Source organism: Plectropomus leopardus, chromosome 10 (genome assembly GCF_026936395.1).
Source record: "Plectropomus leopardus strain MGB_pleo_1.0 chromosome 10, ASM2693639v1, whole genome shotgun sequence".
Taxonomy (NCBI): Eukaryota; Metazoa; Chordata; class Actinopteri; order Perciformes; family Serranidae; genus Plectropomus; species Plectropomus leopardus.
Window position 1 is genome coordinate 15,883,753 of NC_142185.1, and position 20,040 is coordinate 15,903,792.

Below are 20,040 nucleotides of genomic sequence, written 5' to 3' on the forward strand. Positions count from 1 at the left end.
AAACATTCACAGAGCACATCTGCCTGCAGAGCGTACCCGCACCACTCTTGCCCCCTTCATTTATGCTGTTTGTTGTTGTGCATGTGTGCACCAAGATGTGTGAACTTGTGTTATGTGTGTGGGCGCCGGCTTTATGTGAAGAGGTCCTCCCTGCACACACACAAACACACACAAACACACGCGCGTACACATGCACAGTCAGTCATCCTTGACCTTGTGGAAAAAATGCTTTACAGATTAGAGAAAGGGGTTCCAAAGGCATGACATATCACCTGAATCTGTACTACATCAGACTCCAATCACACATGGCCTCGTAGTACCACCCCAATAATTCTCTGGATTTGTTATGGCGTTTTGATGCTCACTGTTTACCAGGGATTTATAATCATGACTTCAGTGCCCCACAAGGGCTCGGCAGATCCAGCGAGAGGCTTAGATGGCAAACAGACAAAATTACCATGCAGAGCCAGCTGGCAGACACTTCATTGTGGCCAAGGTCAAGAAGCTCTCCAAGTTTTAAAAACATGAAGATGTGTGTGTCGTCGTCCCCCCCCCAACTCCTTTGTCATGACAACTTTCGAAGTAGTCTTTTTGTTTGTTAGTGGGGCCTTGGAGTCCAACCATGGCAGAGTATCCCATCACCTCTCAGGCAGCTCTAGCAATGTACTTCACTTTGTCCCGAATTGATCCGTGCTCTCAGATGACAGTATGACCATTTTATTTCTGTTGATCACTGCTTTTCCACCTCAGAGAGCATGAGCTGTAATGGCCCTCCAGCAGCATGGCACTCCACAATTACCTTCCACTGTCAGAGTTCTGTGGTAGTTTAAGACAGAGTGCTGCACTCTCTGACACAGTGATAGGAGAAGACTTCAGCTTGGGACCAATTAAGTGCTACATCTCGTAACTGTCTAAATTCAAGGTTTTGTTCCATTTAAAAAAAGGCATTTAAAGATTATATTCGACATGCACAGCGGACCTTTATTCCATTGCGAACAGATAAACAACAGACCAAAATCCATCGAGTCAATGGAAAGACATTTTTGCTTTGTTCCATCGAGGGTTTGACATAATTTTGCCTCAACAATGTTATCAGATTTGGGTTACAGGGAAGGGAAAATGTATTACAAAAGGTTTGAGAAAAATCTCATTTAGCACGCACAAGTCAGCTGCAGTCGCTCAAGGGCATGGGATGAGCGATGTCATTACACTAGCATTGTGAATCTGATTGGTCACACCTCATATGTGGCAAAACGACCTCAGAGTGCTCCATGGGCTGGGAGTGAGGCTAAATGAGATCAACGAAATCTTTAATGATGGAATTACTGAGCGGGTTACAAACTATAGTTATGTAAAAATATTATGGAATGTTATTTAAAGTGCCTGTGGCATATAATGTAGACACTGGGGTTGTTTACATTAATGCTATTAAAAAAGAGCAAAAACAATGATGATGATCAGTTAGTGAAAAACAAAAATGGTTATTTTTCATCCATTTTAAATGCGTTTTGATATTAGCAGATATGGCCATCATTTGTGAGGCTGAAAAAAAAACACCCGACAAACCCACATTGGGTTCACCTACAAATCAGTGATAATATAATCCAGGATCAATGACATTGTTAGGCCTGGGCATCAAAGGCTTCAGCCCCGAATGTTTTAAAAGTAGCCACAGATCTAAATATATAGGCCATGTATATTTCTCAAAAATAAGAATAGGCCTTATAATAAAAACTTTAGACCTAATAATCTGTCATTCTGTTCATACTTGTACTTAGATACATTTAACCACTGTTAAAATAATTGAATTAATAATCTATACATTTTTAATGATAGCATTTGTAAAGTCTTCTGTACTCAATATTGATTATAAATAACCAATAATATTTTCTCAAGACTATTCATAATTAATCTAGAAAGTTTAAAAAAACGTTTGTAGGTGTAAATGAGGTGCCAGCACTCATGAAAAGGCATAAAAATATCCCCTTAGACCCACCTACTGAGTTCTGGGCTAAGCACTTAATGTCCTCAAATCCTAGAAATGCCCCATTGCCAGGATTAACAAAATAGGACCTGGACATTTTTCAAACTTTATTCAGTTATTGATAGATCATTATTCAGTGTCTGCAAATAATAAAGTAGCCTATAGCCATGCTAAAGACTTCAAATTTTGACTCGATGATGGTGCATCTGGAGATCACCAAAGTTACACCACAAGCCAAAAAATGTTTCATTGGTATATTCCAGTTCAACAACATATCTGAACAAATACATTTGGGTAGTCAAGTATTATGCAGTCATAACGGCTGACTGACTTTTAAAGACATTCGGACATCAGAAGACACTGAGGACATGGACAGATAATGCAAATCTACCATCTCTATAGACAGAAATAGTTTCCTGTCTGAATATGAATATGGCTGCAGAGGAAGAAGGCAGATGAAACTTGCTGTGTGTAAAATGTAATAGACATTAAGGTTGTGTTTAAAACTCTAAAAACTACTGTACATCCATTTGTAAAGAAAAAAATTGTGAGTTTATCTGTTCCATTATTTAAAGTGCCAATATATTCATAAAGTAATTGGTGCTAATAAGTTAAATTGATGATAAATCAAAAAAGTGTTACTTTTATTCAACTCATTCTTTCGGCAAACTAGTTGGCAATTACTTGAAATAAATTTGATCTTACTGGCTTTTCTCTGGGGTGCAGCTGCTAATGTCTTGATTCTTTGCATTCACAGCTTTGCTCTGTGTAGGCGTAAGTAAGAGGGGTTGGGCTCAGTGTTAGAAAAGTTGATAATACATCTACACAACCGTGCTTAGAGAAATCACACTTATACTTATGCATTCAATAACCACAGAAACCATGCTGGAAATTTTGTCAAGTGGGGGTGTGGACCACCATTTCCCATACAGTAAATGACTATTTTACCTTGCACACCACTGGGAGATATACTGTGATGACAAGTGAAACCTTCTCACATTTTCTCGACTCCCTCTGCATACCCACAATGGGTTTGCAGCATGACAATTTTATCTTAAAATCTTATGAAAACAGCACCTGACATAAAAGACTTTTTGTGGTCTGCAGGCACCATGGTGTCTGTCTGTCTGTGTGTGTGTGTAAGTAAGTGTGTATGTGTGAGTGCTTGGAGGAAGGCAGTTTTTACAGAGAAGCAAAAGTGAAATATATTGTTTTGCAAAATGCATTGAAAAATGCAAAAGTGGAAGTGAAAAATGTGTGCAAAGAAAATAGCACTATGTATGGAAATTAAAGTTTAACCAAAGGGAAGTAAAGTAGGATATGTTACGGTTTTAAACATTTACAATTGACTTCTGACACTTGAAACATTTTTAAATTCTCATTTACAATTAAATGTTTTTTTGAAAAATAGTATTTTAAGGCCTCTTTGCTTTGCTAAGGTGCTGTATAATCAGAGTGTATCTATGATTCAGGGGTTTTCTGCACCTACATCTCAACATGGAGGTGACTGAGCCTGCAGCTAGCAACTGATGGTGCTAACAGCACAAAAAATGAAACAACAGAAACACCACTGACAGAGCTGATGGTGTTAACCTTGGGGTGAACCAGTGTGCACTATGCTTCAATGACAGCACCATCCAGATGTTGGTGGAAAATACTTTATGGAAACAGGTCATAGCTGTGACAATTGGCTAGTCCAGGGAGTTGGCAACCTTTATTATCAAAAGAGGGATTTTCTGGAGCTGCAAAACATAATAATGGTAGCCTTATAATGAAGGCAACACAGATCAAAATTTGTAATGGGTGTAAATGAGCATTTATTAAAATGTTTTACCTCAAGGTAAGCTACTTTACAGGGCACTTTATGGTTATTTGGTACTTTAATTTGCAGCATTTGTGGTGAAAGCAAACAAATTTGTCTGTGCACTTTTAAATTGCCTTTTTTCCTCAAAGACTTTTTTGGACTTGGAATCCATAGCTTGCTTTGCTAGGGAGACTCAAGACTAACCACCGCTACTGAGGGTCTGCAAAACTTTGAAGAAAGGGTTCAAGGCCCCAAAGTTAGACATACGAAGCCCATTTTAGTTGAAGAAATGTTACATCATTTTTTTTCATTCAGGGTATATACATATTTTTACCATTGTAGAATGTTACAATCCTTTTGGGCCTCAAGCAATGATAATGGAAAATTAAGATGTTAAAAAAATAAGCCTTATTCATTTCCATAAAAGTTTTTTTTCAAAGCCATTGGACAGGGGTTTAACAGCTGCATGTGGCTCCAGCATACGCAGCCGGACCCTCTACCACAACACTGAAGACAAACACACAGATTAAAACACACAAAGAGGAGACTTGATGTCATTCTCTGTGATGTGATGCCATTACTCTATTAAATTGCAAGTACTTGTTTTACTGCTATATTTACTGCTACATAAAGCTTATTTAAGCACAGTCTGTTTAAAAACAGTTTAAGCTATTCGTAGAAATCATATCATGTGATGCCACCATTTAGTTTAGCCTATTTAGAGGGCTTTTAGGGTATCAAAGCTGTGTGCAGTTTTAAGATGGATATTTTCAGCACTGTGCTGCACCTGTGTGCTGGGCTCTAAAAGATTAGCAAAGAAATACTGATTTTCACGTGGATAATCTCATTAATGGTTTCAAAAAATCCAGGTGCTCAGGTAATCTTTTCATTACATTCCACTAATCTTAATCCTGGTGAGATAATTCCTGGATGGCAGAATCCCACTTTTTCTGTTTTGTACAAATAGAGACTTTAGCAAAGGAATAAAAATAGCTCTCCTAACAATCATGACATGTACAGTGTCACTGCTGTATAGAGTGAAATGTAAGTGAGGCATGAAACCTCCTTTTTGGTTAGGGTAGGTGTTGACAGGGTCTATTCACTTAGCCATTGTGTGTGCGGACCTCAGTGTTGTTTCCTACCCACCTCTGCTAACCATGCATTGTTACACACCAACAAAACCCAGACTCATGAATACCAACACATGCATTTCCTCTAGCACTGCAGCTTCACTCCAAAGTACATTCACTTTTTAAACTGCTATCATATTAGAAGAATTGTCAAATACTACCAGATTTTATCAAACTAAGTCAGCCAGGTCTCAACTACTACATTTGACTGTGAAAACAAAATTAGTATCCACCCCTCTATGGACCCTGATTGCCTGCTACAGTATGGAAATAAAGGAACCCCGTGGTTATATTTGTCATTAACACTAACAGATTCGTTGCATAATGCCAGGACTCACAGTTCATCAGACCTCAGCTAATGGTACAAAACTAATCAAACACTCAAGTCAAACCCCACCCATGCAAATGCACAGCTATTTGTGAAAGATAACACCCATAAAGGGCCAAGTCACCTTGCAACACTGGATAATTTGCCATAAAGCTTGATCTTATAGTTTCAAATGTACATTGATGTGAAAGCAGCTTGAGCAAGAACCAACATGCCAGACGAGACTTCCACAGCCAGCATTAAAACTCGTATTGCACTCCTAACAGGCTAAATAGGTTTCACTGCAGATCTTTATGCAGCTGGTAACTGCATTCATGTCGGTGATCCGTGAAAACAGACAGCTGTTCCTCTCACCTAGTTGTCCCCAGAAACTGGAGTGACTGTCTTGAGAATGAGTATGAAGGCTCACCTGACAGAATGGGCAAGAAGTTTTAATTTTTACAGCATGCTTGTGGTTGCCAAGAGCTGCAGTGCATCACAGTTGCATTAAAGTTAAGAAGTGATGGGCCAAAAAAAGCTGTATTCATAGTATTACCAAATGTGTGTTTTGTCTCAGTGCTTTGTAATGCAAACAGCAGAAAAAAAAAAAATAATAATAATAATAATTATAAACAAACCAGAGTAGGACACTATTGCTGTCATTTACAAATACAAAACACATACTGAATAAATGTATGATTGGTGAACAATTTAAGCACTTGTCAGAGATTAAACAAAAGAGCTATGAACCATTTGTCCCATGTATCATTTGTATATTTTGATAAATAAATAAATATTTATCAAATATAAATAGTAAACTGAAAATGTACAAAATTGAAAGCTCTGATATTTGATATTCTTTGTGTTCACAGTAAATCGATGTATGATCAAGTGTCAAAAACTGCAGTTCATCGAATGGCCACTTGAGGCCGGCTCCAAAACAGATTAAATCCCTGTCGACCCTCATGTAAAAATGCCCAGGTTTACAGCAGAAAGCAATATGTTTGCAACCTTGTTCTTAGTAGCTAATTTCAACATTAATGAACAATGAATGGGGGATGTTTTTTTTTTTTTTTTAACTCACCAATTACATTTAATTAATGCTCAAACATACACATACATAACGGCAGGGCTACTTGAGCGCCAGTCTGTCTGCGAGGCATCACCACAGTCTGTGAGTCAGATCCCCTCCTTGCTTTTCCACAGCTCAAATCTCTCGTCCAAATATTATCACTTATGGCTGCAAAAAAAAAACAGGACTGCAATGGCTGAAATGCTGAATTTCAGGGTTCAAAGGGCTATGTGCAACATGCTTAAAAATGACAATGACAAAAAATGAAAATGACATCGAGATATCTTAATGATAGCATGCAGATAGACTGCGACACAGTCTCAGGAAGGAGGCAAATTCAAGAGAGAGAAGATGTCAGAGTGACCAGTGACAGCCAAGCCTCGGTCACTTGCCTGAGCACATGGAGAAATGAAGACCTCATGAATCAAATTCTCTCAGATGTGATGGGAGCGAAATGAGCCAGGGGTTCCTGGGATTGTCTTTCATTAAAATGTTGCCAATGTTAAATCATTGACACACTAATCCATTTTGAAGCCAAGGGAGCACCAGCACTGAGACATGACTTTTCACTCTGTGAAATATTTACCTTTTCTCTCCTGTGAAACACCAAAATCATGTAATAAGAATGTCATGTAATAGGAAAAGAAAAAAAAATGTTGCAAAGCTAGATTGAATAATTTTAAATCAGTGTGTTAGTCAACAGTTTGGACAAATTAAATTAAGTGACAAAACGACTGCATTACTGACTTTTCCTCTTTTTTTCCCTTGTGTCTAACCCCTGAGCATAAGTAAGAAATATGCCACAGCTGTCACTGTTACAAATGTAGCATGTTGGTCTCACATTAGCACACACCCCCTGTCTCCTTTATCCTGCTCAGACAGATCACTACAGTGTGTCTGGTGTACCTTTCTCTCTACGGCACTGTCAGCTCTGGTAATTGACTCTTGCAGTCTCCGCTGAGCCGTCCACTACATGGCCTCTCAGGCTCCACACCCAATTACAGGCTGCAGCTCCCTGACGGGCTGAGGTGGATGACCAGGGGGGAGGCAAGGTTGGGGTGGTGGAGTGTGGTATTATTAGTCTTTGATGTGGAACTGGGAGTGAGCTGGATATACACAGGCACACCTGCATATATAAGTGGCATACCGCTGGAAAAACTATTAACTTAATAAATTGGTGATGCCACAGCATTGACACAGGCCTCGGGATTTGACACATCTAACTGTTACACCCTGGAAACATTGTTGACTTGTCAGTGGAATCAATTAGCAGACTCACTTGTTGTACAAGCTGAACGTGAAGGCAGCAAAAGCATCTGTCCTGCTCCATTTATCTGCTGTGTAAGGAAACAGATTGACTCGGAGTCCTGTTCACTCTTCAGCCTACGCCACACAGAGAGAGGTGTTTCTTCATGGCCACCAGGCACGACCCAAACAGCCGATGATAGGGCACCATTGGTCAGTGGCAGCCTGTCAAAGATAATAACCATCACCGGGGGAGCTGTGTTTGCCAGAGGGAATGCCTGAGTAGTAGTCTTTATATTTTGTATGCCAGTGTCTAAGCTCCCTTTTCAGCCTCAAACTTATTTATAAGGACATTTCTGGGATGTTACGGAAAATAAATGCTCCTTTGAGTAGTTTCGGCTTTCTGTTGATTTCAATGACACTGCACTAGCCAGTGTTTTTGCTGAGATCTAGGAACACAGCACATCATTACAACAACGTTAAATAGGCCAAGAAACAAGGCGGGTCAGATAATCAGACAGCTTGTTAACAAACCAACAGATTGAGCAGACTTCTTTTTAGCCATGGTGCCCCCAAATATCAGCAGTTAACTTTCTAAGTTTAGTGTCATTATTACGGAGAGAAATTATCACTGAAACTACAGAAATCAGACCACGGTTATATGAAACCACAATTTACCTTTAACTTGCCTAAGAAAGGCCTGCAGAGACTACACATGTAGCTGCTGTAGCTACACGGTAGACTAATCTGTATCGGGGATGCGCTTTCTGAAAAATGTAACTGCATGCAGAGCTATAACGGCTATGGGAACACCACACATAGACCACAAAAAAATGCAACTTGTCAAGAGGAGACTGGCCTGCAAAATGTGATTCCATCAGCCATTTGCACAAGCAGCTACGGCCAATATTTATGTTATTATTAGGTGGTGACCTCTAGTGGCCTGTAGTAATTATGACAGGAGTACAGGAGAAAATCAGGAAATGTAGTATAAAGAGTGACAAAGGCTGCTTAGGAGGTGGACAGGTCAAACAAAAACAGTACTTTCAGCAAGAGGACAGCTGTTTGTGTCCTGTGTGAAACCAAAAACAACACACTATAGTATATTATATTGTGTTACCTTTGTCATATGATGTGACATATTGGACAAAAAAAAAAAAAAAAGAAAACAAGATGTATATCACATGACATTTGTAACGTGAGGGTGTAAGGACAGAGGGATGTCATATACTGTAAAGCCCTCTCAGGCAAATTGTGATTTATGATAATGGGCTTTATAAATAACACTGACTTGACTTGACATACAAACATGCCTATTTTATGCCAAACCATAATCTTCTCTTTAAACCTACTCAAGAAGTTTTGTTGCCTAAATCACGCCCCGTACTTATGATGTAACTGCAACAGTTACAGAAGTTAATATGTGTTTGTAACTGTGACCAGTCATGTACAAGCTACTCAGTGACCCCCAGAAGGGGCACTACTTTAGGAGGCACTCGTGTGGGTCATATTAGAGGGTGGGAACATACAACGTACGTGGTCTTACAGGTTGGAGGACTTTGGTTGGTTTTCTCCTACAAGACAATAATGCAGATGGAGATTGTTGATAGTGAAGACAAATAGACAGTTAACTGCTCCTTTTTCAATAAAACCTCTAACAAAGCCACTTCCACAACGTAATCTCTGTTAGCTGCAAACACGAAACTATCACAGGGAGTCAGAGAAGGTAAGTGCTGCAAGGCAGCGGTTTCCTGATCAGCATGGCAAAGCATAAGTTACCTGGATAACTCCAGTTAAGTACGTATATCAATCATGTGAAGGATTTAGTGGCATCTAGTGTTGGGGATGCAGATTGAAATAAACTATAACTCCTCCAGTGTGTCCGACATGTTTAAGAACTACAGACAGATGCAAAAATGTGAATGGCTCTATCTAGAGCCAGCATTTAGTTTGTCTGTTCTGAGCTTCTGTAGAAACAACATGGCAGACTCAGTGGAAGTGGACCCAGTGCTTTTGTAGATTATTAACATCTCATTTCAATAAAAACACAATGATTCTTAGTTTTAGGTGATTATAAACTAAATAAATTTGTAAAATGTAAATATAAATATTACATTACATTTCTGCTAATATACCCCCACTAAGATCTACACTCTAGCTTTAATTCACAGCCACTCACACCCAACTCCCAATCCACAACACTACCCTCTGTTAAACCTGGAAATAATAAAGAAAAGTACCAAAAGACTTAACAGCCATATGGCACATATGCGAGCCCCAGCTTGCACTGGCCGTTATTACTTCTTGTTCAGCCACTATTACTGCCTTTATCAGCCACCCTAAAAAAAAAAAGAGAGAGAGAGAGAAAGAGGGAGGGAGAGAGAGAGAGAGAGAGAGAGAGAGGGAGGGAGAGAGAGAGAGAGAGAGAGGGGTGGGGGGGGTTAGTTTAGTAGTTGTGAGACCTAATGGTCCATCTAAGATGTGCACAAACCAATTAGCCTGGCTGACCTTAGAGATGGTGTGTCAGCCTGTCAATCACGAGGAGAGGGGAGTTGAGAGGCAACTCTTATCTCTGCCTGACAGCTAAAGGGGGCAGATGAGTAGATGAGGAGGACGGAGGGAGCGATGGGGAGATGTTATTGATGGCAGCGCCAGGCAGAGTGGAAGGGTCAATTAGAAAAACCACTAGTGGCAGTGACCCCTGAAGGCAAAAAAATATCCAATAAATACTACTGTATCAGCATGTAGGGAATATAATCACTATTATTTCCCACAGTGCTACTATTATCATTCACTGGAAGAAATTTCTTGAAAATTCCTATTATTACCCCCGCCTCCGCTCTGACAGCTGGCAAATTTTACATCACCTTCAGATATTTCTAGCTCAAACACTGGGTTATGAAGGGCTTAAGATGATAAGCTACATAAGTACTTTTTGTAATTTTGGTTTTATCAACTTTTTCTCGTTCAGACCTGTGTCATTTCAGCAGGTCTATAATCCAGAGGAAAAAATAAAGGTCCCTCAAGGGTTCTTTTGCTTGGGCAATGGTTCTCTGTAATATGAAAGTTTCAAGTGAAAAACTCATTTTAAAGACCCCTGTGTTGTAAAAGCGTGTACTTCTTTGCTAAAGGTTTAACAACCTTGTCTCCACATTCTATGACTGACTAGTCACTCACATTTTTGGTTACCATAGTCAAGCCCTTGCTTCTAACACATTGCTCTTAATTAGAAGTTTACAGGTAAGCCTACCTCCATGTACTGCTGAGACACCCAAATCTAGCGATATTCTCATTCTCACAATTTGTGCACCGCATATAACACATCCATTGAAGAAACTAACTATCACAAAAAGTGACTTTTACAAAGCTTGCTTCTCTTTAAATGCTGTTGAAAAATTAACAACTCTATTATTTGCTGATGCTGCTTTTACTGTGTGGCACAAATGACTTTCTGGGTATTTCACAGAGGGTTTTTTGCCTGCCTTGTTAACATGCAAACATATCTTTGAATACATATACAATAGTTGATATATGAGCCATATCACAGAAAATTAATGAACATTAAGGGTTGTAGTGAGGTGCTAATCACTGATAGTAGACCTGCAACTATGGAAAAAGGTGTTCTATATGCTCTCTCTTTAGCACTGAGAGATAAATGACGTTTCAGCCCTCAAGCCCTCTTCAAGATCAAAATTGCAATTATATTAAGACAAAGGTACTGATATGTTACATAGACTACACCCTAGTTACTGACGGTGACACATAATCTTGTTCACTCATAAAGGTGAGAAAAAACAATCAAGAGGCCTTCAAGAAATCAAAACTTTGCTTAGCTACAGCTAAGCAAACTACCTCAAAACAAACTGACAACAGTCTCATACCATGAACGGAATTTGAAGCAGCTCAAAGCTCAGACCAAACAAGGGAGTCCACACAGTTAAGTGTGGATTAGAATAAAACATATTTGTTTAACACATATGGAACTACACATAAGATGAAGAGAAACACGTGAATCAATATTGTCAAGGCTGGAGTGAGTGCATCGATGCAAGTGACTGTATAGGCAAAATATAAGGTGGAAAGTAAAAGTGATGAAGCAAAAATATTACCAAACAGAATCCTGCTAGCTATTTTTATTTGAAAAACCAACATGAAACAACTACTAGCGTGACTATTGCACTTTTTTTGGATGATTTTACAATCGCCTCCTCCATTGTTGCTTGCTCCATCTTCTCTCTCTAACCTGTACAATATGACGCACCCAACGATGTTGACACAGGTTGTACTCCAGGTTAAGGAAAACATGCCATTTTTTTTCTAATTTCATCAGGACACCAACTTTTCAGGTTCCCAACCAATTTATTATGATCAAAATGCTCCAGTCTGAACTGCTCAAAATTAGGTGCAGGAACTGAAATGGAACCTGTTCCAGGTTGGTGGAAAAAAGGTGACAGAGCCACAACCATGGGAGCTTTATCATTCTTTCAAAAATGTGAGTGAGAAACCTTTAAGAAATCCTTTGATCATGACTCTTGTCAAAGCTAGTAGGAAAGACAGATCATTGTTAAGACCAGGTCGTGGCAGGGTCATCGTTTCTGTCCTGGTTGTTAGCACATGATGTATCACTGTTGTTGTGCTTTTCCCAGATCTGGTGCTACATGCGTGTTGAAATGGCTAAAGTCATGAACACAAAACCAGCAGCACCAGGACAGTGTCATTAATATGCTGTCACAGCTACACGCCAAGGACACACAAGAGTAGATGGCGGTGCTAAACTTGCATCCAGAAAATAGTTATCCTCACTCTGAACAACGCACGATGTGCGAGTCAAGAGAACATCAGAGGACCCTTTTCTGTCCATTTACAGTATAATCATCGATCAGCCACAAAGCTATCATGACTACATGACACCACTGAGAGGAGCTGTGTAGAGAAAGAAAATGACAAACCACAACTCTGTGTTAAAATCATCGGAGAGCTCATTAGCGCTAGCTCACGCAGGCTGCATTGAGTGACATGTTTAAGACCTATTCAGTAAAAATTAGATTATCCATCCATCCATCCATTTTCTTCCGCTTATCCGGGGTCGGGTCGCGATTAGGTGAAGGTAATTGATAACGTTATCATATGTCCAATGTTATTTTGTAAAGTGTAATTTTTAAAGTTTAAAGGATACATCTGTTGTCACAGCAATATAAAATAGATAATAGATATTTGAGATTTGAGATATGTTGTTAACAGTAAAAAGGCTTTGCTTATTTAAAAAAAAAAGAAAGTTATTTTAAAGGTTGTTTCATAAAGGTGTATCACTGAATTTGTGCCCATTCAATGGCAGTGTTAATAAAAGGCTGAATTTTTTAAAACAGCTCAGTTATTTTTTATAGTGACTTTTTTTGTTGTTTCCATGGCACGAAAGATAAATAATAATAATAAATAAAAAGAAAAAAAACAACAATATAAAAACAATTGACCAAACTGTAATTTTAAACATTTGTATCACTAATGGCCCAGAATTTCAAAAAATGGTGCAGCTCCCCAGTTCAACAAGAAAATGAATTTGTACTTCTAACTGTTATTTTTTTATTATCACAAATTGTTTTATTATTTATTATTCTGATCAAGTTGGCTTTTTTGCAAGGTTTATTTAGACTGTATACTGTGTATTTATTGATTATCATTTTGTTTTTAGTTTTATAACATACTGTATATACAACATACAACAACTGCCACTGCTTATGACCTACAAAAGGTCAAGAGATTGTAGATAAATTACTGTGCAATGTCCTGCTGTACAACCTAAAAATGAAAAAAGCCCATAAATTCTGTTTTTGAGTGACACATGTCTATGAAGCCCTGTGTAGGGTCTTAGCCTCTGTTCTATTTCTCATGGCCAGCTGTAATGATAAATGTCCAGGGTGCACTCTAGGAATCTGCCCTTGTATGTACCTCCAGCTCAAAGTCATTTAGACCAGTGGTACATTAAATGACCCTTAAGGACACTATATCTATTGGACATTATTATAATCATTTTAGCAATAAAAAAGTCTGAATTTGAAATGACAAAGCATTACCGATTTTGTATTTTGAGGCAGGGTTGTGGATGATAAAAACTAAGTGCAGGACTGGAGCATCTTTTAAATGTGTCAGTAGGGGGCAAAATTGGTCCAGCATCTTAGAGTCAGTGACCTCATGCCAGCTGTGAGAAACACCCAAACGCGTGTGGAGGGTTTACAAAGAACGTCATAGACAAAAGGAGAAAATGTTTTCTCATTGAAAGCAAGCACAGACAGTCAAAATTTGACAGAGATGTGAGGTTGTCTTTTGTAAACATTACCACCACATCCTGGGTGAGACACTTCCTGTGTAATTTTCTTTTGTATGTCAAAAAAAATAGTTTGATTTTATTACCTCAGAGTCCACATCATGTTGATGGAAATATGAAAAATGGAAAATATGGTGTTACAGATGCAAGTTTTATCAATAAGATATTAAAGGAGTCATTGTTGAGAATGAAGATGGTGAGGTAAAAAAAGGAAAAACAACAGAGGTAACTTTGGTCTTTGTCAGATAAGGACAAGAGATCTGTGGAGGACAAACATCATGCAAGTGACATTTAACACCACTTCCATTCTTCAATCCCTTCAGAGTATTTTATTTAGTTTCACCAAAGGTCAATTTTAACTTTGTGAAATTGTGGGTTGGAAAAGTAAAAAGGGCTCTACATGAATTGAATAACAATGTCAATGTAATTAACGGTACTTAATCGATTTAGTATTAAACTTCTATAAAATTGCAGCACCTGCGAGACACAGATAACAAAAAACAATGGTCAAAATGATGAGTGGGTCAAGCTCCAAAAATGTCATATATCATTCAAATACTGGTCACATTCATATAATGAAATTCAATAGTGTTGTTTGTTAGACAATCACACCTATGTTTTTCAAACTGAGTTTGCAATGCTTATTTTCTGTTAAAAATGTGTAGTCTCCAAGATTTAATTGATTAAATGACATCATTGCTTTGAGCGCCATAGCAGGCATGCAACTACTTTCACAGGTATAGTTCATGTTCTGATCTGCATGTAAAAACAGTGGAGTGCTCGTTACAGGTTCAGTGTGTAGAATTTAGGGGTAGGCTACATAATAATAATGATACATAATGGCAGAACTGGAATATAATATAGTACGTATATTTTTTTCTAGTGTTTAATCACCTGAAATGTGTATGAGTAAGAATCATTAAATCTTTATTACTTTGGAATGAGCCATTTATATTTACATAGAGAGCAGTTAAAACTGTTATATAGAGTATTTTTTACCAGTTTAAATCACAGAGATCATTTTTTTTGAAAGAAGACGACCTCTGCAGATAATTCGGCTTACAGTAAAAACCTCCTGAATGTCTGCAAGCTGTCAGTAACGTGTAGACCGGGGTATTACACTGATTTGTAACTAAATCAGCTTTATTCAGTGTTTTTACTGGTTTTAATCACCTGTTTCTTTTGTTTTGAAGAGGAGGAGATCACTGCAGACAATTCAGCTGCCAGTAAAAACCTGAACAATGAACACTAAAGGAATTCTAACCAGGAGATTCAGCTGGTTGCAATCTGCAATCCACACCGCCAGATGCCATTAAATCCCATTAAGTCTTACACGCTGTTTGTTTGAGCAATTTGCTGGTAGTCCTGGACAAACTAATGTGAACACCTCATAAAAAATCTCGAAATGAAAACATTTAAAAAAACACACCCACAAAATCACACAGCAAGACCATAAGATCAGAAATGAAACAAAATACAACTGCAAGCACCCCCAGGGGGGCAAGAAAAAGCATCAAGCAGAGCACATTGCACAGAGTTACAATGATGATGTCTGCCCACTGAGCAATTTTGACCATGGCTGGAAAAAGAGATATGGGCCTCTTCTTGTTTGTGTCTGTGCTGCCAAGTTTGTCACAAGTAAGGAGGGCAATAAATAGCGTGAGCATTCCTGACCAGAATGCCGAAACTATTCGCCCACTACTATATTATATTGATATGACTGTACAACTGTCTTGCATCTCAGCTCAGAGCTCTGAATACATACCCGCCGGTGGCTTTGAAGCTCATCCTTGGGAATTATAACCGAATGAAGGATGTTTGACGTATGTGTGGGAACTGTATGTAGAATAAGGACACTGAATACCAATTCCAAAGAACAACCTGCAGCTGGCTCAAGCACAGACATTGCACTTTAAATATTTAATTTTTATCTGTTGTTTGTATTTGCATGGTGTTGCAAACCAGCTCTCAATTCGGTGCACTCAGAGTTTGACATTGTTTATTTACGTTATGAATCAACTTTATTGGAAGGACCAATCCCTTAAATGTATCTCAGGGGAGACGAGGATTGTTGTCTGGGAACCATGAATGTCTGTGCCAAATTTTGTGCCAATCCATCTAGCGTATTTGAAAAAAATTTAATGGACAAGTGAAAAATGTGATCTGCTCAGTTAAAGTCAAGGTCATTGCAATTCATTCTCTAGGGATCTAAAAATATTTGTAAAAAATGTCACGGCAGTCCATCCAATAGTTCTGAAGATATTTCAGTTAACATAAAAACTGTCAACCACATGGTGACGCTAAGAAAAGGATTGCCAAAGTCACGGAGCTTTATCCTCTGGGGTATGTGAATATTTGTACAAAATTTAATGGCAATCCATTCAATAGCAACTGAGATATTTCAAATATGAGCCACATATGGCCGCACAGTTCTGTGGACTCCCTGAGAGGAACTGCTCACTGGGAAGCTCGCCTGAGAACTACATACCTTCCAGGTCTTTCTTTTGTTTGCATTCACACCACCAATTGGAATGCTAAATGCCGTACTGTAAGCCAGTCGGTGGTTGGTGTATCAGTCGTGTTGTATTTCAACTATGTAAATCAGCCATTTATGCTCAGTAGAGCTTGGACTTCACTGTCAATGTGTCTGTATTTTCTTTTTTTGTGTGTGTTATCTGTTTACAGAACTAACAGTTTTTTTTAAAAATGGTGGTTGCATGTGGTGTATTGGCTGTGTCCGACCAATAAATGTATACCTATGACAATTAGTCCTCTTACCATACACTTACGTCACCCATGGGAGAGTAACTACTTTGAAATAGGAGCTATAAAGTTCCTCAAAATATTTTTCTTTTAACTATTGCCTAATGTTAGTTAATCAGTGTGTGGTGCTGTTTTGAACACCATCGAGTCATTCCTGGTTGGAGTGATAATCGAAAATGCAGATGAAAAATGCTGAAACCTCCATCCCTCTTTACCATTCTGCACTTGTGAAACAATGGACAGTCAGCAGCTATTTCCCAGAAGATAACATTTTGGAGTATCAGCACCTCTAACACCAGAAAAAAACTTTCAGCATATCTTCAAATGACCTGCTTGTATAGCTCACCTTGACCCACACAGGTGGAAGAGTTGAGAGCAGCTAGAGTTATTCAACCCTATGAGAACTTTAGAAATCCAATAATGCAAAAACAACAACAGCAGCAGCAGTCTTATGCCACCGAAAAAGCCAAGAATCCTGACTTTGTGCAGTAATGCAGACTTAATTCATGAATAAGGAAATGTGTAAATATCCTCAAAGCCCAAGTTGTCATATATTATCACTGAGGAAAGTACAAACCGAAACTGATTTTTTAAAAAAAGGGAGGGGGGGTTTGCAACTGAATTCCTGCCCCCAGGCTATTTATTGCTTTTGCTGAAGTATGGGTTTGCCTCAAAACTAGCTGAAGACCAATCACTGCATTTTAAAACACAAAGATCCACTTCTCAAAAATATGCTTGTATTACAGCCTCATAATAAGCTTTCACTGCAAATGGATGACATCAGATTGTATTCAATGAAAATTTTAGTCCGTGTCTCCATTTCTGCATTTTACAGTAAATCCTGTAATTTGCTAAATAATGCGTGCCACCTTACTGCAGCGTCCCTGTACTATTGGATTTGGTTTTTGCTGCAGTCTGTAGGAGAGGGTCAAAGGAGACATCTGGAGGTGGATGAATTGACATTTTCCACCAGCCACATTAGCTTAAAATGATGATCCAGCACTCTCCAGAAGCTCATAAAGATGAAGAGACATTCCCAGTTTGCTTTTAGTGATTCTATAGCATTGGGACAAAAATAGGGGCTGGATCCAGTGCCTGACTTCATTAGTATTATCTTAACCTAAAGTAAAACATACATTTTGCAGTGGACATTTTGGTGTAAAAGCATTTACAAATGTAAAGGGCAAATTCGGACACAGTAAATACAAGCACGTAATCATTATTTTGGAAAATTCCACATTCAAAGAAATTCATTTGGAAGTTCTACAGCTTAACATGAATGGTGCCTGGCATTCCTATTTTGGATTTGTTATGGGCTTTTCTTTGGTTGTTCCAAGTGTATATAACTGTGCACTCCTTGTTGAATTGGGCTATGTGTGTTACATCACCCTGGTTGCTTTTGTGTGTATGGTCTTGAAGCAGGATAAGATTCTGTCTGGCTCAGTTGGAAAAACATGGGAATGCAGTGTTTATCGAAGACCCCCATGAGTTTCTTAGACAATCCCTCCATGTGCAATATGTCTGTCTCTGCTTTTCTGGAATCACTTCTGACCCCTCATCACCCACAGGAACAAATGGTGGAGAATATTACACCAATGCCATCGGGTGAAGAATGTGCCTTCCTTTATCAGTTCCTACTGCCAGACAAGCATACAGCCCCACATCCTCAGCACATCCACAGAAATGTACGCTTATTAAGTTCCACACTTAAACGTAAATTAATTAATATGACTGAGCACTAAAACAGCAGTTTCCTTTGGCTTATGCCTCGTTTTGTCATAGCTCTGTGTATGTAAGCAAGTCAACTAGAAGTCCATCCATTCCTATGGGAACCTCTGTGATCTCCAATGTTTGTCAAACCCCCTTTTTTTAAGTCTGGAATTTGTCTTGAGTGTGTTGAGTAAAAAAACTTTTGTGGCAGATTTCATACAGAACACATGCATTGTACCACAGTAAGTTAGTATGAAAACAAATTGGCCAACATATTGATGAATGTAATCCAGCTCTATTTTTAAGTAAAAATGTTGATGCCATATTTAGCTAATTAACCCAGGTAGCATGCTAGCGGCATAAGATTATTGAATGCATAGTGGATGACTCTAACAAAATATTTAACAAAACTGGCTTCACACCTGACACACCAGTCCCCCCACTTTTTTTTTCATCATGAATTATTGGTCCTGTTATGCGACAGGACAGGACAGCAAAAAAACAAACAAACTCAAAAATAACTTTTCTGCTTTTTCTGCAATTGTGCTTTTATACATTAGTAAAGAGATGCATTGAACACTAGGGCATCCTCCATATACTATGGCTGTAAATCAACTAGAGGATAAATAAAGAAAATAGTCAAGAGAGTCAAACACTGAATATCTTCTGTGATTGTTTATCAGTTTTTCAAAGAAAAGTGGGAGTTTAAAGATGTTCACTTTTGATAAAACGCTGTGCTCATTATGGTCACTAGCTGTACAATCAAGGTAGAGAAGAGGCTGGACAAAAAACCCATTTTCCACTGGAAACAGAAACATTTTGGTGGATACACAGACATATTAAAATTAATACCAGTGATTGTCCGAGCAATGACAATTTGTTTGGACAAGAGCGTATTGACTAACCAATAAACCAGCTCAGCAAAAGGTGACAGCCCCGATAGAAATTAGGTTTTAGCACTTGTAAATTTCCATCACATTAGGATTTACTGTCGATCTGATATTACCAAAACATTTATGATCAACACTGTTGATATTCTTTGCTGTTAAACAGCTTGTTAATGTCACAATCCTAAATTATTAAAATGACAGAAAAAATAATGACACTTAAGCCATCTGGAGAGCTAAAAGAGAATAGTAGGTTGCAAATATGCCCCAAGGGCAAAACATTGGCTGGTCTTGTCAAAGAAAATAAGTTCACCAAAGATGAAAGTGTCCGTTTCCTTCTTGTATTCTTAAAGTTATTTGACCGCACATACAGGGTAGCAGAATGTATTAGCACAAATTTAAACCTCACGCAAAAATTCATCTTTACAATCCATATTAAATCCAATTTATCTCTCCTATATAAAAACTGCTGTGCAAGTCTCTTGCATGAATGATTTAGGTGACTGAACTATTTACAGTTAGTGGGAAAAGAGACTCCACTATTTCAATTAAGGTTCAGCCTCTGGGAACAAATACAATGTACACACAAGAACACAGCATACCAACAGCACAGATATATACATATATATATATGTATATATATATATATATATATATATATATATATATATATATATATATATATATATATATATATATATATATATATATTGCATTCCATCTCCCATCCACTTCCATGAATTGAAGAACCTTGTAACCAAAGACAGCACAGGCTTATGAGACAAGGAGAGAAAAGAACAAAAAGAAAAAAAGTAG

At 38.3% G+C, this 20,040-nt stretch overlaps 1 protein-coding gene across 3 annotated transcripts in view; it reads right to left on the bottom strand.

Annotated features, from left to right (window-relative positions):
• Positions 1-20,040, bottom strand: part of ikzf2 (IKAROS family zinc finger 2) — a 101,527-nt gene that overhangs the window by 43,726 nt on the left and 37,761 nt on the right. Inside the window, exon 2 of one of the 3 annotated variants that reach the window (XM_088083130.1) lies at positions 7,577-7,767. The exons of the other annotated variants lie outside the window; for them this stretch is intronic. The gene's annotated coding sequence lies outside the window, so the exon portion shown is untranslated. The remainder of the gene's footprint in view (positions 1-7,576; positions 7,768-20,040) is intronic. 3 annotated transcript variants of the gene reach the window in all.